Consider the following 9,776-nt stretch of genomic DNA (forward strand, 5'->3'; position numbering starts at 1 on the left):
AGGATCAGTCTCCCCCTTAGAGTATGATATACATAATGAGTCAGACTGTTTGGACAGGGAGTGACCCTGATCCCAGATCAGCAGTCTGAGAGGCTGGATGCAGAAGACAGGCCCCGATGTCTGCGTTGGGGCTGTGCTTATCGTGTTGTATTAAGGGGCTATACCAGTAGAGTTACTATCAGGATTTGTGATCAGATGAGATGCCTGAGTGCACCGTGCCAGCGTGGAGGCGGTGCTGAGAGTGGAGGAGGAGGAGGAAGACGGAGGGAAAAGAGAGAAGGAGACGCTGCGCCAGAGGAGAGGTGGAGGAGGTGGTGGAGAGCGACGGCATTAGGGCTGAGCATGCTCATCTCAGGCTCCCCTGAACAACCAGTATGTTCTGACGCCAAGCCCAGAGACTCCTACCTCATGCCCCGCTCCGATCAACACTTCTCCACTCGAGGTCAGTACCAACTTTAACCCTGAACACTAATGGTCCTATACATGTACTGACTGTCCTGTAGTCCAGCTGTGTAAATCTGACTATATGAAGACTGTCCTGAGTCCAGCTGCTCTGAGACCTGACTATGTAGAAGACTGTCCTGAGACTCCAGCCTGCAATCTGGCCATATGAAGACTGTCCTGAGACTCCAGCTGTAATCTGACTATGTGAAGACTGTCCTGGGCACTCCAATCTGACAATCTGACTATATGAAGACTGGGCCCTGAGACTCCAGCTGTAATCTGACCATATGAAGACTGTCCTGAGGACTCCAGCTGTAGTCTGACTATATGAAGACTGTCCTGAGACTCAGCGCAGCCGCAATCTGACTATATGAAGACTGGCTCCTGAGGCTCCAGCTGTAATCTGACTATATGAAGACTGCCCTGAGAGACTCCAGCACAGCAATCTGACTATATGTGAAGACTGGGTCCACATATGAGTCCAGCTGCCCAATCTGACCATATGAAGACTGGGTCTCTGAGACTCCAGCTGTAATCTGACCATATGAAGAATGTCACTGAGTCCAGCTGTAATCTGGACTATATGAAGACTGTCCTGAGACTCCAGCTGTAATCTGACCAAGCATGAAGACTGTCCTGAGACTCCAGCTTGCAATCTGGACTATGTGTAGACTGTCCTGAGACTCCAGCTGTAATCTGGACCCATATGAGAGACTGTCCTGAGACTCCAGCACGTAATCTGACTGCATGAAGACTGGGTCCTGAGGACTCCAGCTGCTAGTCTGACTATATGAAGACTGTCACTGAGACTCCAGCTGCTAGTCTGACCCTATCGCGAGACTGTCCTGAGACTCCAGCTGTAATCTGACCTGATATGAAGGCTGTCCTGAGACTCCAGCTGTAATCTGACTAAGTATGAAGGCTGCCCCGAGACTCCAGCTGTAATCTGACCACTTCTGAAGACTGTCCTGATGAGTCGAGCTGTAATCTGGACTATATGAAGACTGTGCTGAGGACTCCATCTGTAATCTGGCTATATGAAGACTGTCAACGGAGACTCACAGCTGTAATCTGACCATATAAGGGCTGTCCTGAGACTCCAAGCCTGTAATCTGACCATATGAAGACTGTCCTGAGACCTCGGCTGTGATCCGCAGCCATATGAGAGGGACTGTCCTGAGACTCCAGCTGTAATCTGACTATATGAAGACTGTCCTGAGACTCAGCTGTAATCTGACCATATGAAGACTGTCTGGGACTCAACATGGCAATCTGACCATATGAAAGATGTCTAGTCAGCTGTAATCTGACTATATGAAGACTGTCCTGAGACTCCAGCTGTAATCTGACTATATGAAGACTGTCCCTGAGACTCCAGCTATGTAATCTGACCATATGAAGACTGTCCGCAAGGACTCCAGCTGTGATCCCAGACTGGCCATATGAAGACTGTCCTGAGACTCAAACAGCCAATCTGACCACATGAAAGCTGCCCATGAGACTCCAGCTGTAATCTGACTATGAAGCCTGTGTCCTGAGACTCCAGCTGTAATCTGACTCATATGAAGACTGTCCTGAGACTCCAGCTAATCTGACTATGCTGAAGGCTGTCCTGGGACTCAAGTGACAATCTGACCATACGAAGACTGTCCTGGGACTCAACTGTGTCTGACTATATGAGAGACTGTCCTGAGACTCAGCTGCCAATCGTGCAGCCTATGAGAGACTGTCCCTGAGACTCCAGCTGTAATCTGACCATATGAAGACTGTCCTGGAGACTCCAGCTGTCTTAATCAGCTATATGAAGACTGTCCTGGAGACTCAGCTGTAATCTGACCATATGAAGACTGTCCTGAGACTCCAGAACTGCAATCACGAGCTATGCCAAAGGCTGTCCCTGAGACTCCAGCGTAACTCTTGTATATGAACGGTCACACTGAGGCTCCAGCTGTAATCTGACCACATGAAGACTGTCCTGAGACTCCAGCTGTAATCTGACTATAGAAGGCTGTCCTGAGACTCCAGCTGTAATCTGACTATGAAGACTGTCCTGAGACTCACAGCTGTAATCTGACTACATGAAGACTGTCCCTGGGACTCAGCAACAATCTGACCATATGAGGACTGTCTGAGACTCCAGCTGTAATCTGACTATATAGAAGACTGTCCTGAGACTCAGCTGTAATCTGACTATTCCGCATGAAGACTGTCCTGAGACTCCAGCTGTAATCTGACCATATGAAGACTGTCCTGAGACTCCAGCTGTAATCATTTATGAAGACTGTCCTGGGCTCAACTATACTGTGACCATATGAAGACTGTCCTGAGACTCTGTGCTGGCAATCTGGACCATATGAAGATTCTCATCTGACTGCTATAGAAGACTGACTCCGCAGGACTCAACTGCTTAATCTGACCATATGAAGACTGTCCAGAGACTCCAACTGTAATCTGACCATATGAAGACTGTCTCTGAGACTCCAGCTGTAATCTGACCATATGAAGACTCTGTCCTGAGACTCCCTAGCTGTAATCTGACTACATGAAGACTGTCCTGAGACTCCACTGTAATCTCCAGCTATGAAGACTGTCCTGAGACTCCAGCTGTAATCTGACCATATGAAGACTGTCCTGAGACTCCAGCTGTAATCTGACTATATGAAGACTGTCCTGAGACTCCAGCTGTAATCTGACCACTGAAGACTGTCCTGAGACTCCAGCTGTAATCTGACGCATATGAAGGACATGTCCTGAGACTCCAGCTGTAATCTGACCATATAGAAGACTGTCACTGAGACTCCAGCTGTAACATCTGACCATATGAAGACTGTCCTGAGACTCAGACTATGATCGGCTATAGCAGAAGACTGTCCTGGAACTCCAGCTGTAGTCTGACCATATGAAGACTGTCCACTGAGACCAGCTTGTAATCTGACCCATATGAAGACTGTCCTGAGACTCCAGCTGTAATCTGACTATATGAAGACTGTCCTGGGAACTCAGCTGTGATCTGACTATATGAAGACTGTCTGAGACTCCCGAGCGCTGGTAATCTGACCATATGAAGACTGTCCTGAGGACTCCGGCTGTGATCTGACTATATGAGACTGTGCCGCAGGACTCCAGCTGTAATCTGACCATATAAAGACTGTCCTGAGACTCCAGCTGTAATCTGACCATATGAAGACTGTCCTGAGACTCCAGCTGTAATCTGACTATATGAAGACTGTCCTGAGACTCCAGCTGTAATCTGACTATATGAAGACTGTCCTGAGACTCCAGCTGTAATCTGACTATATGAAGACTGTCCTGAGACTCCAACTGTAATGTGACCAAATGGGTCTTCAAATGAAATTAACAATTTTGCACAATTCTAATCTGTGTCCTGTGGTTGTCCTGTCCTGTTGTCTGTGATTGGCTGGTCAGGACCTGGTCTCACGTAGTGATGCTGTCTCTGCCATGTGGTTGGCTGTGCACTATGATGGGCCTGCCCCCATGTTTGGTTACATGTCTGTGGAGTCCTCCTGGGTCCCTCTGGACTCAACAGCATCATGGTGAGACATGCAACAGTGTCTGCCTGTCTCTCTGTCTTGTCTGTCTGCCTCTGTCTGCCTGTCTGCCTGTCTTTCTGTCTCTCTGCCTGTCTGCCTCGTGTCTGCCTGTCTGTCTGCCTCTCTCTGCCTGTCTGTCTCTCTCTTGCCTGCTGTCTGCCTGCACTGTCTGTCTGCCGTGTCTGTCTGTCTGTGTGTCTGCCTGGCCTCTGTGTGTTCTGCCTGCCTGTCTGTGTGTGCTGCCTGTGTGAGAGAGTAATGTATCTCTGTGCAGTCTATGGTGCAGGTGAAACGCTGGGAGAGTTGGAGTGTTCTTCACTCTCTCCGTGGGTCGATCTCGAGTTCTCCCCAGAGCGACTTCGGAAGGTGGGCTGCCTGATGTTGCATTCAGCCCCTCCCTCCCTCACACCACACACACACACACACAGGGTATTTTCCATCAGATATTAGCCTACTATTCTTGAAATAGCAAAAACTATTAAAGGCCCAGTGTAGACATAAACGTGAATTCCCTGTGTTTTATATGTATTTCCACACTATGAGGGTGGAATGATACTGTGAAGTTGATGATGATGATGATGCCCTTCCTAGTGGAACAGCTGTTTAGAACCACTGCCTGTTTTGGTGGGATGGAGTTTTGATCTGCCGGGTGACATCACCCAGGACAGGAAAGGACTTAACTTTACTGGTGTGAAGTGTGTAACTCTGACCTACATTTTCACAGTGGGACTCAGAAACCCACATTCTTACATTCTTTCATAACTCCGTCTCAGCAGGGAGCGACGTCTAACTCTCTCTCCTCTTCATTTCGCTATCTGTTTATCCACACATTTTCTAATCAGTCTTCCTTGCCCCTCCCTCCCTCTCTCTCTGGCCTCCCTCCCTCTCTCGCATCTCTCTCTCTCTCTCCCTGGCCTCCCACTCCCTGCTCTTAGGCTCTCGGCTTCTCTCTCTCTCCTCCCTCACTCTCCTCCTGGCCTCCCTCCCTCTCTCTCTCACTCTCTCCTCCCTCTCTCTCTTCTCTGGCCTCCTCCCACTCTAGCCGCTCTCTCTCTCTCTCTCTCTCTCTCCCTCCTCCTCTCTCTCCTGCCAGCGCTCCCCATCTCTCTCTCTCCCCTCTCCTCCTCTCTCTCTCTCCCCTTAGCCTCCCTCCCTCTCTTGCGCTCTCTCTCTCACTCTGCTCTCCTGGCTCCCTGCCTCTCTCTCTCCTGGCCTCCGCTCCTCTCTCTCTCTCTCGCTCTCTTTACTCTGGAACGTGACTCAATTATATTATTATTTCATTTTCAGAGATGAAGACCATTTTATAATGCGTGGACGTGTTCAGCTATTCTTGTCACAAGAATGGTAAAACAAACTAACATTTGACCAACGGGGACATTTTGTTGGTCCCCATGAGTTTAAATGCTATTTCTGAGGGGTTTAGGTTAAGGTTAGAATTAGTGTTAGGTTTAAGAGCTAGGGTTAGTTTTAGGGTTAGGAGCCAGGGTTAGGGTTTTGGTTAAGGTTGGGGTTGGGTAGGGTAAGAGTACGGGTTAGGGTTTTTGGGTTGAGGTTAGGAATGAGGGTAAAAGTACAGGTTGGGTTTTTTGGGTTAAGGTTAGGGTAGAGAGTACGGGTTAGGTTTCTGGGTTAGAGTTTAGGGTAAAGTGCGGGTTAGGTTTTTAAGTTAAGGTTAGGGTAAGAGTACGGGTTAGAGTTTCTTGGGTTACGGTTGGGGTAGGGTAAATGCAGGTTGAGGTTTTGGGTTAAGGTTAGGTAGGGGTAAGAGTACGGGTTAGGTTTTGGGTTAAGGTTAGAGTTAAGAGTAATAGATGCTAGGTTTAGGTTTTGGGTTAAAGTTAGGGTAAGAGTACGGTTAGGTTTTGGGTTGGGGTTCAGATTGAAGTAAAAGTGGGTTAGGGTTAGGATAGGGTTAGAGTACGGGTTGGGTTTTATGAGTTAAGGTTAGGTAAGAGTGCTGGGTTAGGGAAAATAGAGTTTATGAATGTGATTGAATTGTGTGTCCCCTGAGATTAGCTGTACAAGACTGGTGTGTGTATTTAACAGTGTGGTGTACTGTCCTTATGTGTGTGTGCAGGTGTGGAAGATCTCTGTGCAGGGTTCATGCTACCTCAGTCTGTTGATGGTGGCTAGCCAGGACCTGCTGCTGGGATTCAGGTTGCTGCCATATCCGTCCCACCCAGACCGTCTTCATCTCCTCCTGTCTCTCTCTATCCTCCCACCACCTGGGTCTCCACGCTTCCTGGCTGGGGGCGCCCGCGCTGACAAGGACGATGTCACGGAGACTACGTGTGTGTGTGTGTGTCGTCTGTGTCTTTGTGTGTGTCTGTGTCTCTGTGTGTGTCTGTGTTGCTGTGTTGCTGTGTGTGTCTGTGTGTGTGTGTGTGTGTGTGTGTGTGTGTGTGTGTGTGAGACAGAGCGAAGAGAGACTTGACTTCCAATACTCTTTATTTTAATGTTAAAGAACCACCTGTCTTTAAATGATGGCTAGCTAGGCATTAAAACTGTGTGTGTGTGTGTATGTTTGTGCATGAGTGTGTGTGTATGTTTGTGCGTGGTGTGTGTGTGTGTGTGTAGTGTGGGGAGCTGGACTACAGCAGTGTTCTCCTGGGGATGTTGGTAATGCAGGATGTTCAGCTGGGTCTGTTCATGGCCGTCATGCCCCACCCCTCATACAGAGTGTCATCTGGCCACCTGGACAGGTGACACACACACACACACACACACACACACACACACACACACACCACACCATTATGTCATCTCTAGACACCCTGTCCCAAAAGCTCAACTCATGCTAGTAAGGTATGTAGTTCTAATGTTTAATACTGTTGTGTACACCGTCTTCTGAGGGTCCTGTCTTGTCTTCTGAGGGTCTCTGTCTTCTGAGGGTCCTGTCCTGTGTTCTACAGTCTTCTGGGTCCTGTTCTGTCTTCGAGGGTCTCGCAATGATCCTGTGTTCTGTCTTCATGAGGGTCCCATGTTCTGTCTTCTGAGGGTCCTGTTCTGTCTTCTGAGGTCCGTCCTGTCTCTTGTGTTCTGCTGTCTTCTAGAGGGTCCTGTCCTGCTACTTCTTTGAGGGTCCGTGTTCTGCTCTTCTCTGCAGAGAGATTCCTGGTTCTGTCTTCTGAGGTCCTGTTCTGTCTGCTGGAGGTCCTGTTCTGCTGTCTTCTGGGGTTCTGATTCTGTTCTTCTGAGGTCCTGTTCTGTCTTCTGGAGGGTCCTGTCCTGTCCCCGGGGTTCTGTCTTCTGAGGGTCCTGTCCTGTTCTTCTGAGGTCCTGTCTTCTGAGGGTCTACCTTCACTTGTCTTCTGAGAGATTCTGTCTGTGTTCTGTCTTCTGAGGGATTCCTGTCCTGTGTTCTGTCTTCCTGAGGATCCTTGTCCTGTGTTTCTGTCCTCCCTGGCCCAGGTCCTGTTCTTTATCGCTGTAAGCCAGTGTTCTGTGTTGTAGAGGCCTGAGTGTTCTATGTTCTGTCTCTGTTTCTAGTGTGTGCTCCTTGTTTGGAGAAGTCTGCACGTCCTCACTGCTCCTGTCCCAGGTCTCATTTCTCTCATTTATGTGCTGCCCCTCCTCTATCACTCTCCTCTGTGAGATGTAGCTCCCCCCTCCACACACTATTCCCTCCTCCCAACAAATCTCTGGCTCCCCCTCCACTATCCTCTCCTCTGTGAGATGTAGCTCCCCTCCTCTCTATCCTCTCCTCTGTGAGATGTAGCTCCCCCTCCTCTATCCTCTCCTCTGGTGAGATGTAGCTCCCCCCCTATCCTCTCCTCTATCCTCTCCTCTGTGAGATGTAGCTCCCTCCTCTATCCTCCTCCTCTGTGAGATGTAGCTCCCCCTCCACTATCCTCTCCCTCTTGTGAGATGTAGCTCCTCCACTATCCTCTCCTCTGTGAGATGTAGCTCCCCTCCTCTATCCTCTTCCTGTGAGATGTAGCTCCCCCTCCACTATCCTCTCCTCTGTGAGATGTAGCTCCCTCCACTATCCTCTCCTCTGTGAGATGTAGCTCCCCCTCCACTATCCTCTCCTGGCTGAGATGTAGCTCCCCCTCCACTGTGAGATGTAGCTCCCTCCCACTGTGAGATGTAGCTCCCCCTCCTCTATCCTCTCCTCTGTGAGATGCTGGCTCTCCTCCACTATCCTCTCCTCTGTGAGATGTAGCTCCCCTCCACTATCCTCCTCTGTGAGATGTAGATGCTGTCCCCCTCCACTGTGGTCTCTGCTCCCCCTCCTCCTCTCCCTCTGTGAGATGTAGCTCCCCTCCACTATCCCTCTCCTCTATGAGATCTCTCTCTGTGAGGTAAACCCCCCTCCACTATCCTCTCCCTCTGTGAGATGTAGCTCCTCTTATCCCCTCCTCTGAGATGTAGCTCCCCCCTCTCTCCTCTGTGAGATGTAGCTCCCTCCCTCTGAGATGTAGCTCCCCCTCCTCTATGAGATGTAGTGCCTCCTCTGGCACTGAGATGTCTCCCCTTCTGTGAGATGTAGCTCCCTCCTCTGTGAGATGTAGCTCCCCTCCTCTACAGAGATGTAGCTCCCCTCCTCTGTGAGATGTAGCTCCCCTCCTCTATGAGATGTAGCTCCTCCTCTGTGAGATGTAGCTCCCCCCTCCTCTGTGAGATGTAGCTCCCCTCCACTATCCTCTCCTCTGTGAGATGTCCCCTCCTCCTCTATCCTCCTCTGTGAGATGTAGCTCCCCCTCCTCTATCCTCTCCTCTGTGAGATGTAGCTCCCCTCCTCTATCCTCTCCTCTGTGAGATGTAGCTCCCCCTCCTCTCTTCTCCAACAGAGGTTATGTTTCCTGTACAATCAAGTACTACAATTGACATTCCAATACAAATACAATACTGTGTCATTAGGGAGTTTATGATATAAATGGTTAAAATATATCCATTCTACCAAATGTATGTCAAATGATGTTTTCCCCCCGCGTTTCCCAGGTGACAGAGTTCCTGGGCATTTCCATGGAGCTGGGCTGCTTCCTGGCTGGAGCGCTTCTCTCCTCGCAGGGTCACATTTGCACCACGGAGGTCATGGGCTGCATCGAGCCAATCAGAGACTTCCTCGCCATCATCTTCTTCGCCTCCATTGGTCAGAACTGAAGCTTACCTCTGCAGTGTCTCTGTTTAGCTGCCATATCTCTGTCTCTCTATGGCTGTTTAGCATCGTGTTCTGTCTCTCTATGGCTGTTTAGCATCGTGTCTCTGTCTCTCTATGGCTGTTTAGCATCGTGTCTCTGTCTCTCTATGGCTGTTTAGCATCGTGTCTCTGTCTCTATCTGTTTACGTGTCTCTGTCTCTCTATGGCTGTTTAGCATCGTGTCTCTGTCTCTCTATGGCTGTTTAGCATCGTGTCTCTGTCTCTCTATGGCTGTTTAGCATCGTGTCTCTGTCTCTCTATGGCTGTTTAGCATCGTGTCTCTGTCTCTCTATGGCTGTTTAGCATCGTGTCTCTGTCTCTCTATGGCTGTTTAGCATCGTGTCTCTGTCTCTCTATGGCTGTTTAGCATCGTGTTCTGTTCTATGGCTGTTTAGCATCGTGTCTCTGTCTCTCTATGGCTGTTTAGCATCGTGTCTCTGTCTCTCTATGGCTGTTTAGCATCGTGTCTCTGTCTCTCTATGGCTGTTTAGCATCGTACAGTTGAAGTCGGAAGTTTACATACACCTTAAGGCAAATAAATTTAAACTCCGTTTTTCACAAGTCCTGACATTGAATCCTAGTAAAAATTCCCTGTCTTAGGTCAGTTATGATCACCACTTTATTTTAAGAATGTGAAA

At 49.2% G+C, this 9,776-nt stretch overlaps 1 pseudogene; it reads left to right on the forward strand.

The window, feature by feature from the left end:
• Positions 1–209: 209 nt before the first annotated feature.
• LOC135566491 (transmembrane and coiled-coil domain-containing protein 3-like) overlaps positions 210–9,776 on the forward strand; it is a 14,455-nt pseudogene continuing 4,888 nt past the window's right edge.

This window comes from Oncorhynchus nerka, unplaced genomic scaffold, assembly GCF_034236695.1.
Source record: "Oncorhynchus nerka isolate Pitt River unplaced genomic scaffold, Oner_Uvic_2.0 unplaced_scaffold_4710, whole genome shotgun sequence".
NCBI lineage: Eukaryota > Metazoa > Chordata > Actinopteri > Salmoniformes > Salmonidae > Oncorhynchus > Oncorhynchus nerka.